The sequence below is a fragment of the Mus pahari genome, chromosome 12 (assembly GCF_900095145.1).
Source record: "Mus pahari chromosome 12, PAHARI_EIJ_v1.1, whole genome shotgun sequence".
Taxonomy (NCBI): Eukaryota; Metazoa; Chordata; class Mammalia; order Rodentia; family Muridae; genus Mus; species Mus pahari.
The window spans coordinates 87,315,249-87,328,817 of NC_034601.1; the positions used below are offsets into that span (position 1 = coordinate 87,315,249).

At 45.1% G+C, this 13,569-nt stretch overlaps 1 protein-coding gene across 2 annotated transcripts in view; it reads left to right on the top strand.

Annotated features, from left to right (window-relative positions):
* The window catches only part of B3galt5 (beta-1,3-galactosyltransferase 5), a 37,177-nt gene that overhangs the window by 18,808 nt on the left and 4,800 nt on the right, over positions 1 to 13,569 (top strand). The gene's annotated exons all lie outside the window — the stretch shown is intronic.

The window sequence follows — 13,569 nt, forward strand, 5'->3', positions numbered from 1 at the left end:
AGAGAGAGAGAGAGAGAGAGAGAGAGAGAGAGAGAGAGAGAGAGAGAGAGAGCGCTCTGCAGAGACACTGGAGCACCCTGGTGTTAAGCCTGCCCCAGAAGCACACTGGGCCTCTAATCACCCAGCAGCCTACCCTTCTGCATCCTGCAAGTAGCAGGGAGTCAAACATGACAACTTCTCTTATATAAACCAGGCTCACCTCTCAGAAATCATCAAAGTCTCATATGAAAGGTCCAGAAGCAAATGTAGCCAATTCATTGAACATTTTGTACAACAGTGGGAACCCACATAAACCCTGCATCTGTTTTCGAGTGAGAAAAATGTATTTGAGCCAAGAAGTGTTATCTCTTCCTTTGTCATCTACTGGATCTAAACTTTCCCTTGGGCTGCTGCGTGGTGAATGGTCTGTCCTGACAGAGTCTGCCACAGCGAAAGATGCAGGTAAATGATGTCCATAGCCTATGGAGTTATCAGTAATAGGAAGGTGGGTTGTACAAAGTATTGATGGTATGCAGTCCTGTAATTAGATTCATGCAACATGCTAGTGACATGAATAGCCTATGAAGGAAAAGCTTCATTTAGGAGCTGGCAGTAAAATCAGATACGTTAGTGAGGTAGAGGTGGGTGAGCGTGGGGGACATACGACCCACGCAGTGTGGGAGTGACCAGGTCACAAAAACTAGAGTGAGGGCTGGGAGTCAGGGATAGTCACCAGGAGTGGATGAAACAGCAGAAGCTCCATGCTTGAAAAACATGTTGTGCTACACTGGATGAAGGCCCAGCATGTGGTTCATCACATGTAAAGTTGGTTTTTTTAAAGGAAAGATGATTTATATGAGGTAGAAGCATCTTCAACAGGGAGCAGATTTCAGAGTGAGGGACAGAGTTTGAATACAGCCCAGACACCTTCTTGATCCCCATCTGAAGTTCCAGGCAAGGTAAAATGGCATTTTTCATATCTAGGAAAGAAGAATTTGAGGTCAAGTGTAATTTCCCAGCAGGAAGCTCCCCTGTCAGGCTAGAAAAGAACATTTCCTCAAAGACAATCCAGGCCCAGTAGGGTTGTGATGGTTTGTATACACTAAGCCCAGGGAGTGGCACTGGTAGAAGGTGTGACCCTGTTGGAGTAGGTGTGTCACTGTGGGCATGGGCTTTAAGACCCTCATCCTAGNTGCTTGGAAGCCAGTCTTCCACTAGCAGCCTCCAGATGAAGATGTAGAACTCAGCTCTGTCTGCACCATGCCTGCCTAGATGCTGCCCTGTTCCCACCTTGATTATGATGGACTGAACCTCTGACCCTGTAAGCCAGCCCCAACTAAATGCTGTTCTTTATAAGACTTGCCTTGGTCATGGTGTCTGTTCACAGCAGTAAAACACTAAGACAAGGGTTGAGAGATGTCCAGGAGAGCTCACAACATTAGAGGTGTCCCATACTGTTGGAGATGATTCCTGGGGTGGTCTGGATTAGCATCCCCTAGTTCATAGGCAGAACCTTAGCTTCCAGAGCACCAACATGGCATCTTGGGAAGTTGAACAAGTTTAGCTGAGTTCAGCAGGGTGAAATTCTGGTGAAGGAAATACTGTCACCATAAGGGTAGAAAAGGACAGTTTGGCATGATGGTGCACGCCTTTAATCCCAGTGCTAGGGAGGCAGAGGCAAGTGGATCTCTGTTTGAGGCCAGCCTGGTCTATACAGTGAGATCCAGGACAGCCAGGACTATATAAAAAGAACCTTTTTCTCAATCAAACAGACAGTCAATCAAACAAACAAACCACATATTAGAATTCTGACTCTACTGTGTGAAGACAGGGTAGGGAGAAGGTCCTCCCTAAACAGCTGATACCCTGTCTGGTGAGTTCAGATTTGTGGGGTGATACAGTTACGATTTTAGCCGCTCTGTTTTCCAACCACAGCTGAACAATTGGAGAAACCTTCTGCATGGCCTCCTCCTTTGATGTGTTGGTTCTGAATCTGGTCATTACAAGGCTACATGGAACTGCCTCTCTAGCTTCCCCTCAGTGGCAGCTTTTCCTCCACACACTGTACTTACCCACCAGGCCAGTGTGGATGCCCCATCTCTACTGATTGGCTTGTAGAGTAGCTTCCGTTAAATATCCCCATGTGTGACTTCCCTGGCCTGGACCCCGCCTACTACTGCCTTTGGATAAACTTCTTGTCCCAGTCACAGGAAGCCAGATGTTCATTCACACTGCCCTTTAAGAGAAGGCCGTTGACCTCTGAGGGGCAGGTGTCCTTGTCTGTGTTCTTAAACCTAGAGATGAGGCTTCGAAATGTAACCAACGAGTTTGGAGCAAGGATCTTATCCTCTGGGCTTTCCAGTTAAACCGTGGAGACCTCCATTTAATGACAGGAAGGTTAGTGCCCATGCTGCCTATGAGAAGGTGAGACACACGGAGCAAAACCAAGCTGGCATCCCTGGGTACCATATGTGGGTGCTACCATATTGTAGTGGGAAGAGTCACAGTTACTCCTTCCTCCATGTCACGAGGGATTCAGGACCCAAGTGTGGAGTACTACACGCCATTCTGGGATTATGCTGGATGAGAACAGCCTTCTTTTGTGTTTGTGTGTGAGATCATATGCGTATGTGTATGTATGTGGAGGTCAGAGGTCAACCCCAGGTCTCATTCCTCATGCCTGAAACTGGCCAAATAGGCTAGGCTGGTTAGCCAGTGAGCCCCAGGGATCTGCTGTCCGCACCTCCTCAGTGCTGGAATCAGACGTGTCTGCTACCATGCCCAGATTTCTTCTGAATTCTCAAGATTTCTTTTTCAGAAGATTTTTTTTTCTTAAAGAATTCATGTCTGTATGCTTGCAGCAACTGAACCAGCCTTGTAGACTGTCTTCTGATTCCACATTCCTGATTTATTCCATTCTATTTGCATCCTGGGACTCCTGTATCTGTGTCTGCTGTCTCACAGCCGGTTCATAATGGGAATCAGAATAGGCTTTGGCATGTAATTGACTGACTCATTAACTGATGAGACATTGCAAGAGTCATTGTACAAACTCACAGTGATCAAGGGTTCTGCCAGCTTCCAGCCTTCCCCACCACTGATAAGTGGTTTGGATGAGACTCAAAGAACAAATCCAGCTTTCTCCCTGTGGCCTGTTTTGTGACACACAGGAACATGAACTGCATTGGTGGTGTCGGTGGTGGTGGGGATTAAATCTGTGACCAAATGAACTCAGACAGTTCTTAGAAGATATCACGTTTTCAGAGATTTCTAATTTCCATGAAAGTATTAGCATACTGTGTTAACTATTTTTTTGTTGCTAAGATAAAATACTATGGTAAAAGTGCCTTATGAAAGAAGGAGTTTATTTCAGCTTAAGGTTTCAAGTTGATAAAAGTCAATCATGGGAGGAATAGCAGCAAGCATGAAAGCAGGGCAGGATGCTTAGCAGTCAATCACATCCTCAGACATGCAGCTGAGGGAGGGAAAAAGGGGGGAAGGGAGGGAGAGAGATGGGGGAAGGAGAGGGAGAGAGGGGGAGGGAGGGAGGGAGAGACAGAGAGAGAGAGGAAGGGACAGGTAGAGGGACAGAGCGAGAGAGAAAGAGAGAGAGGGAGGGAGGGAGGGAGGGAGGGGGAGAGGGAGAGAGACAGAGAGGCACACAGAGAAAAAGATAGAGAGACAGAGAGAGAGAGAGAGAGAGAGAGAGAGAGAGACAGAGACAGAGACAGAGAGAGAGAGAGAGACAGAAAGGGAGGGAGGGAAGGAGGAAGGGGAGAGGGAGAGAGAAAGATACACACACAGAGAAAGAGAGACAGAGAGAGGGCAGGCTAGGATATAAAGCCTGTCCCCAGTAATGTACTTTCTCTAGCAAGGTTCCGCCTTCCAAAGGTTTCATAACTTCCCCAAACAGCACCACCAACTGGAGGCCAAGTGTAGTGTTCAAAAGCATGGACCTATGGGGGGCATTGCTCCATCAAAGCACCGTGCACGGTGTATGCTTATAATAAAAGGACATGTCTTAGCTGTCTGCTCCAATGAGTCTTAACATGATTATATCCTTGTATCCACTGTTCTGAGCAAGAATAGAATGTATTCAGCCCTCCAGAAGGTTCCTTGTGTCCCTCCCTGTCAACAATCCCTCACCAAAGATAATCATTGTTCTGACTTCCTCTAACATAAAAAGGCTTTTCCTTATTCTGCTTTGGATAAATGGGTGCATTCATGGGTAGTTCTCTCTCTCTCTCTCTCTCTCTCTCTCTCTCTCTCTCTCTCTCTCTCTCTCNTCTCTCTCTCTCTCTCTCTCTCTCTCTCTCTCTCTCTCTCTCTCACACACACACACACACACACACACACATACACACACACAGAGTGTCTGTTGTGTTAGTATGTGGTGCATATGTTGTTTGTATGTTTATGGCTATGTGGCATTTCACGTTCCTGACAACAGTTGTGTTGGGCATCAATGTATTCCTGCTGTTCCCCCGCCTTCTCATGGACTGTGAAAGTAGATATGGACCTTTTGAATATTGCTGTTCAAAGTCCAGCTCTTAAAGCTTGTCAGTGCTGGAGAAGCCTTATAGGGGAAAGATTTTTCAGTGAAGGTCGGCGCTGCTGGCATGACAGGCTCTGATGGTGAGGGTGCCATCAGCACCAAGTAGAAAGCAGATTCTGAGTAAGGTCACCCCCTCCAGAGCAGCAGTGAGGGCTGCAGACAGCTTGCCCAGGCAGCCCAGGGCGCTCCAGCCCTCCCTCCCTTCTGCCTCCCTCCCTCTGTGTGTGTGTGTGTGTTTATGTGTGCCTGTATGTCTCTGTGTGTATCTCTGTGTGTTTGTATGTGTGTGTATGTATGTGTGTGTATATGTGTGTATGTGTGCATGTGAATGTGTGCATGTGTTTGTATGTATGTATGTGTGTATATGTGTATATATATATGTGTATATACATGTATATGTGTGTATGTGTATGTGTGCATGTGTTTGTATGTATGTATGTGTGTGTATATGTTTATATATATGTGTATATGTGTGTGTATATATGTGCATGTATGTGTATATGTGCATACGTGTGTATGCATGTATGTTTATATGTGCATATGTGTTTATGTGTGTATGTATGTGTATGTGTATGTATGTGTGTGTATGTTTGTATATATGTGTATATGTGTGTATGTATGTGTATGTATATGTATATATGTGTATGTATATGTGTATGTGTGTATGTATGTGTGTATGTGTGTATATATGTATATATGTGTGTGTATATACGTATGTGTGAGTGTGTGTATCTGTGCATATATGTGTGCATATGTATGTATGTATGTATATGTGTATATGTGTGTATGTGTGTATGTGTGTGTGTTTGTGTGTGTATGCTTTCAAGCATGTTCCTGTGATATAGAACCAAATGCTTTCACCACAAGGTCCAGATCTGGATCAGTGAGGCTTTTCCTTGGCTGTGTATCCACATCTGCCCCCAAGGTAGCAATTTCTTTGTACTAGGCTTTTGTTTGTATTAAACTTTCTGTTTGCAAGTAAGTCTGCGGCTTCTCTTGTTTGGAATGCCGAGGCATTTCTGGCAGTTATGAACCATGCTGCTATGAATGCCCCAGGCCTTATCTTTTGGTGTCCGTAAGCACTAATTTCTATTGACTAGGATCAGGCGATGCTTGCTGAGTCATGACATGTGTGCCCCCTTGGGTGGATGCTGCCATAGCAGGTGGGGGCTTTTTTTTTTTTAATTTATTTATTGTTATATGTAAGTACACTGTAGCTGTCTTCAGACACACCAGAAGAAGGTGTGAGGTCTCATTTCAGATGGTTGTGAGCCACCATGTGGTTGCTGGGATTTGAACTCAGGACCTTCGGAAGAGCAGTCAGTGCTCTTAACGACTGAGCCATCTCTCCAGCCCCAGGTGGGGGCTTTTTAAACGAAGCATTTATAATATACACCTACTGGAGGGTTTGAACATGCAATTCTTCTCGTTCCTGGTCAGTGTGGGTATCACTGCATGTTCCTGTGGTCTTTTCTGACCCAGAGCAGGCTAGTGTGACCTTTGGCAGCGTGATTCAGGTGAACAGTGCAGGTGGACACAGGCTTACAGTGGGTTAAGGATCAATCTCCTGGGAACCAATGGCTCTACTCTGACATACGGGCATGAGCTCTTCTCACAGCCCCCTGTCATGCTTTCCCCATGGCAACAATGACCCTAATAACTCTAATAACTAATCACTCCTGTAAAAGGATGTCTTGCCTCAGTGTTCTCCTTGGGCTCAGAGACCTTTTCAGTAAGATGAGTAGTGAGCCTCAGCTCTCAAATTGTGGTTTGTATATGCTTGGCCCAGGGATTAGCACTATTAGAAGATGTGGCTTTGTTGGAGTAGGTGTGGTACTTTGGGTGTGGGCTTTATGACCCTCATCCTAGCTGCCTGGTAGCTAGTATTCTGCTAGCAGCCTTCAGATGAAGATGTAGAACTCTCAGCTCCTCCTGCACCATGCCTGCCTGGACGCTGCTATGCTCTCACCTTGATGATAATGGACTGAACCTCTGAAACTGTAAGCCAGCCCCAATTAAATGTTGTCTTTATAAGATTTGCCTTGGTCATGGTGTCTGCTCACAGCAGTAAAACCCTAGCTGAGACACATATCAAATATCTGTTTTTCTGATTCAGCTTGGTGTAAACTGACTTGTATGACATCATTGCTCTGTGCCTCCGAATGCTGCTTCCTGTACGTTCTGAAGAATGTTCTAGAGGTACCAACTCCTTCTGTCCTTGACAGAAGCTCCTTCAGGGTCTGGTGCCTCCTCCACATGCCTGCAGAAAACGCTTCTGTCACCTCAACACGAGCCACCTGTGAGGCCTAGTATTTGTCATTACTTTTCTGTTACTGAAATGAAGCATTGTGACCAAAACTACTTATAGGAGGAAGGATTCCTTTTGGCTTACGGTTCCAGAGTTTACAGTGACAGGGCAGGGATTGGAAGCTGAGAGAGATCACACCTCAATTGCACACAGAAGTCAGAGAGCAAGAACAGGAAGTGGGCAAAGTTATAAATCCTGAAAGCCCAGCGACAGGCTACCTGCAGCAAGGCTGTACCTCTTTATTTTTTTAACCTTTTAAAAATGATTTATTTATTTGTTNATTCACTTTACACCCCAATATCAGCCCCCTCCCCTCCCAGTACCCCCTCACACAGATCCTCCCCCTATTCCTCCCTCCCTTTCTACTCTGAAAGGGGGGAACCCTCCCCCTGGTTTTTCACTCCCCCACCCCCATTTCTCTAGCACCTCAAGTCACTGCAGGACTAGGCGAATCCTCTCCAACTGAGGGCAGAGAAGGCGGCCCAGTTAGGGCAATGGAATCCACAGGCAGGCAACAGAGTCAAGGTAAGCCCCCGCTGTAGTTGTTGGGAGAACAACAACTACAACCAAGCTGAACTTCTGCTACATATGTGTAGGGTGAGGGAATCCAGCCCATGTATGCTCTTTGGTTTGTGGTTCAGTCTCTGGGAGCCCCCAAGGGTCCGGGTTAGTTGACTCTATTGGTTTTCCTGTGGAATTCCTATCCCTTCCATGTTCCTCACTCCTTCCCTCCAATTCTTCCACAAGACTCCCTGAGCTTCCTTCAATGTTTAGCTGTGGGTCTCTGCACCTTTTTGGGTCAGCTGCTAGGTGGAGCCTCTCAGAGGACAGTTATGCTAGGCTCCTGCCTGCAAGCATAACAATACTATTAATAGTGTCAGGGGATTGGTTCTTGCCCATGGGATGGATCTCAATTTAGATCAGTCATTGGTTGGCCATTCCCTCCCTCTTGTTGTTGTCCCTGCACAACTTGTAGGCAGGGAATGTTTTGGGTTGAAGTTTTTGTGGGTGATTGTTATCCCTCCACTGGAAGTCCTGCCTGGCTACAGGAAGTGACCACTTTAGGATCCATATCCCCACTGCTAGGAGTCTCAGCTGGAGTCATCCCCATAAACATCCTGGGGTCTCCTCCAGCTCCAGGTCTCTGGCATGTCCTAGAGATGTCCCCTGAATCCCCGCTGATTTCCCTTCTCCCTCTCCTGCTCTCCCTCCACCTGATTCCCCTTCCTCACTCTCCTCCCCTTCCCCTTTCCCACCCAGTTCCCTCCCTTCATCTACTTCTAGCATCTATTTTGTTTTCCCTTCTGAGAAAGACTCAAGCATCCTCCCTGGGCCCTCCTTGTTACTTAGCTTTTTTTGTGTCTGTGGGTTGTATTGTGGTTATCCTGTACTTTATGGCTAATATCTACTTATCAGTGAGTACATACTGTGCATGTCCGTTTGGGTCTGGGTTACCTCACTCAGGATGATATTTTCTAGTTCCATCCATCTGCATGCAAAATGCATGGTCTCTTTGTTTTAAATAACTGAGTAGTACTCCACTGTGTAAATGAACCACGTTTTCTGTATCTATTCTTCAGTTGGAGGACATCTAGGTTGCTTCCAATTTTTGGCTATTATTTATAAGGCTGCTATGAACATAGTTGAATAAGTGTCCTTGTGGGATCATAGAACATCTGTTGGGAGTGATATAGCTGGGTCTTGAGGTAGAACTATTCCTAATTTCCTGAGAAACCACCAAATTGATTTCCAGAGTGGTTGTACAAGTTTGCACTCCCACCACCAATGGAGGAGTGTTCTCTACAACCTTTCCAGCATGAGCTGTCCCTGGAGGTTTTGATCTCAGCCATTCTGATGGGTGTGAGGCGGAATCTCAGTTGTTTTGATTTCCATTTCTCTGATGACTAGACATGTTGAACATTTCTTTATGTGTTTCTCAGCTATTAGAAATTCCTCTGTTGATAATTCTCTGTTTAGCTCTAAACCCCATTTTGATGGCTGTTCCTGGTTGTCAACTTGACTACATCTGGAATTAACTATAATTCAAAAATGGAGGGCACACCTATGATCGACATCCTGAGTGTAGAAGACACAGTTTTCTGACCTGGATCTTGACATGGGATGTCTTTTGCATTTGATTCAGATCTCGAGGCATAGTGACTATGAAAAGGTTAGGCCCAGGCAAGCTACATACCTTTAATCCCAAGAAACAGAGGCAAGCAGATCTCTGAGTTCAAGGCCAGTCTGGGACAGAGCAAATTCCAAATCTAGTCATGGTGGTACACCTTTTAATCTGGGCCATACCTTCTGCTGGAGGCCTATATAAGGATTTTGGAAGAAGGAAGCCTCTCTCTTCTTTGTCTGCTTGCACTTACTGGCCAGTACATCTGTTGAATTCTGCTTCTTAAGGATTCCAGCTTATACAGAAGTCCAGCTGAATCACATAGTCTCATGGAACCGAGGAACTACTAGGTTCTTGAACTTCCCATTCACAGCTACCCCTTGTTGGGTTAATGTGATAGCAGTCTATAAGTCATTCCAGTAAATTCCCTTAATATATAGAAACAATCCATAAATTCTGTGACTCTAGAGAACCCTTACTAATATACCCATTTTTAAATTGGGTTATTTGGGTTGTTGGTGTCTGACTTCTTGAATTGGGTTATTTGGGTTGTTAGCGTCTGACTTCTGAGTTCTTTACATATTTTGGATATTAACCTTCTGTCAGATGTAGGGCTGGTGAAGGTATTTTTCCAACCTGTAGGCCATCATTTTGTCCTATTGATGATGTCATTTGCCTTATAGAAGCTTTTCAGTTTCATGAGATTCCCATTTGTCAATTGTTGATCTTAAGGCCTGAGCCACTGTTGTTCTTTTAAGGAAATTATCTCATGTACTAATGAGTTCAGGCTATTCCACACTTTCTGTTCTATTATATTTAGTGTATCTGGTTTTATGTTGAGGTCTTTGATATGCTTACATTTGACTTTTGGTCAGGGTGATAAATATGGGTCTATTTGCATTTGTCTACAGGTAGACATCCAGCTAGACCAGCACCATTTGTTGAATATGCCCTCCCCTTTTCACTGTATGGTTTTGGCTTCATTGTAAAATAATCAAGTGTCTACAGGTGTCTGGTTTTACTTCTGGGTCTCTCAGGAAGCAATCATACAAGACTATAGGCAGTGAGGATCTCCCCCGCCCAATCACAACATATATGAGGAATACAGTGATGACAAACTTGGGAACGCTCAGCACCAGTAAGAAGCAATCGGGAGATGAAGTCCCTGAGGCTGTGCTTCCTGAGGTACATCCATCACAGCTGCACAAGATGGTGGACCATCTCCAGGAAGCTCACTTCCCTTTGCAGTTCTTCCTGCATGACATCTGCCAGTGGGGCCTGAGGACTGCCTTTCTTGCAAATCATGCAAAAGCCTTTTCCTGAGAAGGGGTGTCTCAGTCTTTGCCTGGTAATCCAGGGATGGGATTTGCTGGGGAGCCATCATTCTTCTCTGGATTCAATTATGGTGACCCATGAGTTCATTTCCTTTCTGCGTACTGTCCTCTCATCCTGAAAAACTCCTTTCATGCCCCTCTCGGCTACATTCAGCAGAATGGATCTTTTCAGATTGCACAGTCTAAAGACCAAGTAGCCCAAGGGCACTCATCCACTTCTGCTGTAGTGCCCACATTTCGTTGATATTACACATAGTCTCCTCCTGTTTCTGTCTACAAGAAGCTTGGGGCTACAACCTAGGGATACACTTTCCTTCTGGAAAATGCTGTCCTAATCTATATTCCTGCTGGTTCTAGTATCTTTCAGACTCTAATTTCTGAGAGGGAGGTGCCTGCTTCTTACAATTCAAGGTACAAATATTTACTCTACATGGGATACTGAGGGTGTAACTTTGGACATAGCTTCTTGGTAAATATATTGTAGATAGAGTAAAATGGTCCAACTCCTTTTGGGAACAGGAAACCCGGGGAGTGTTGGCATTGGGTGTGGCCTCTGCTTTGCCCATGGACTAGCATTTGGTATCTATGTATGAAGTGAGGGAGTGGAGTGTTTGTCCCTAGGAATGTCAGTCTTTGTGAAGTGTCTAAAGAAAAGGCACCTTGGAGGTAAATGTTTGTGCCACCAAGCATGATTTTTGTGTTTTATAAAAAGATAAAGAGAGAAGGAATATGTTTTTGTGGATATGAAGTCAGGTGTGGGGAAAGGGGTTGCCTCTGTGGGCCCAAGCTGAGGCATCCAAGTTGAGGGGCCAGCCACAGGATAGAACATAGAATAGAGTTTATTAAGGGAATGGGGAGGGGAGTTGAGGGAGTAGAGACAGACAAAGGCAGAGAGAGTAGAGGAGTAGAGGCTGGTCATGAACACGTGGAGAGAGAGGGGAGTGGAGAGAGAGCATGAGCATGAGCCAGAGGACAGAGTAGGAACAAGAAAGCAAGAGAGAAAGGAGGGGGCGAGCAGCCCCTTTTAGAGTGAGTTGGGCATACCTGGCTGTTGCCAGGTAACTGGGGGGGGGGGGAGGCGAGCCTAGACAACATGCTAACATTCCCAGTTTTGATGACATGAGACCTGTATCTACATGATAGAGAGAACCGGGCTCCCAGTAAGTTTTTGTCTGACCTCCACACATGCACTGTGGCATATACACACACAGTATAATGATTTTTAAAAATGTATTTTTACTTAATTTTAAAATTATGTGTGTGTGTTTGTGGCTCTGTGTGGGTTTGTACACAAAATGGCCTGTGGAGGCCAGAAAAGGGTATTAGATTCCTTGGAGCTGAAGTTACAAGTGGTTGTGAACTGCCTCACATGGGTACTAGGAACTGAACTCAGGTCCTCTGAGAAAGTTGCTCTGAGCCGTTCTCATTCAAACTGCTACAGAACAGTCTCAGACCCCATAGGTTTGTAGCCACACCATACTGAAAAATGGATTTAGTCCTACTTCAAAAGTCCCCACAGTCTTTCACAGTCTCAATAGAGTGTAAAAGTCTAAAGTGTCTTTTGCAATGAGATAATCTCCTTACTATAACTACCTATAAAATCCAATAAAAATCCAACACATAATGGCAGAGAATATATATATATATATTCCAAAAGGGAGCAAAGGTCATAGTGAAGAAATATTGGATAAATAAAAAGCAAGACTGAAACTAAGTATGGTCAAGTCCAAATGCTGTGGTTCTATATCTAATGTCATTGAGCTTAGCTGGCTCGTCCTTTCTAGCTCTGCTCACTGCATCATACGGCTCTCTCATGTTCCACTCCCTGTACGCAGCTCTCCTTGGTAGATTCCCATGGCACTGGCATGTCTAAAATCTTGGATTCTCCATGCAAACCAGGCTTCACTTTCAGGACTTCATGCAATGGCCTCTCAGGGCTTCTAGCTCTCTCAGGGCCTTCATGAAGAGACTTCTCTAGCCTCAGCAGCTCTCCTTAAGTACGGAGGAAGACTCTATAACCCTTCGCCCATGTACCTTTCATGACTCTGAAGCCAGAACCACATGGACAACAGTTTCAAGTTGGGCTAGCCCCCCTGGAATCATGTTCGCAGTTTCTTTCCTTTGTTGTGTTTTAGAAGTAGAAAATTCCAGTTGCCCTTTTCTCTCATAAGATGAGAGTTTAGCTGGGTGGGGTCCTGGCCTGAGGATACCTTTATTCCATATTGGATTAGGCCTTCCTTTAATCTCCTTATCTCTTTCAGAACAAGTCTTGGCTCCAACATTAAATTCCCTGGTTGAGGAAAATTATCTTTTTCCTCAAACCACTTTGCATATGTGTATTTGCATAGGAGTCATTACAGATAACAAAGCCAATACTAGTATTAGGCTGTCTGGAAATCTCCTCTGCAAGTGAAATCAATCTCTCAGTCTTCAGCTTAACCTCAGGCAGATTCTTATGACAAGGGCAGACATCAGCAACATTCTTTGCCAAAACATCACAAGAATGGTCTCTATCTGGGTTACTAATATTGTTTTCCTTTAAATCCCCTTGAGGTAAGCCACCACAGTCCACAGAACTGTCCTCCACACTCCTACTAGGATGGCACCCTAAGCTCAGCTTAGTGTTGAACCAGCATCTCAGTCCTAAGTCCCACTATCTTCTACGTTCCTCCAGAACCCAACAAGGTCAGGTCGATCCAGCTTTATCCCACTCCTGGTACCAACTTCTGTGTTACTTTTCTCTGGCTGTGACAAAAACACCATGAGCAAAGGCACTCATGCAAGTATTCACCTGGGTTTGAGTCCAGGATGGCAGAGCAAAGACAAGCTTAGAGTTCACATCTAGATCCATAACCATGAGGCAAAAGAGTGCACACTGGGAAACCTTAAAGCCCGTGCCCAGGGACACGCCTTTTCCAACAAGGCCACATTCCCTAACCCTTCCCAAACAGTTACACCAACTGATGATGGCAAAATATTCAGGCCATGGAGGTCATTCACATTCAAACCGCCTCAGGTCCTACCTTCACGTGTGAGGCTCAAGAGGGTTCTCAGATATTTGTTGTTGTAGGCAGGGGTTGGCTTTGTGTCTTGGTTGTACCCATTTCAGAAGTGACAAAACTGAGCCTAGGATTGCAGCTCAAACACTTGCTCAAGGTCACACCGAGAGGGGGCAGTGTCAAGTCCTCTAGTGAAGTGTGAACAACTTGAATTCTTTTTTTTTTTTTTTTTTTTAGTTAGTTATTCCAGAGAGACACATTCGTCATTTTTT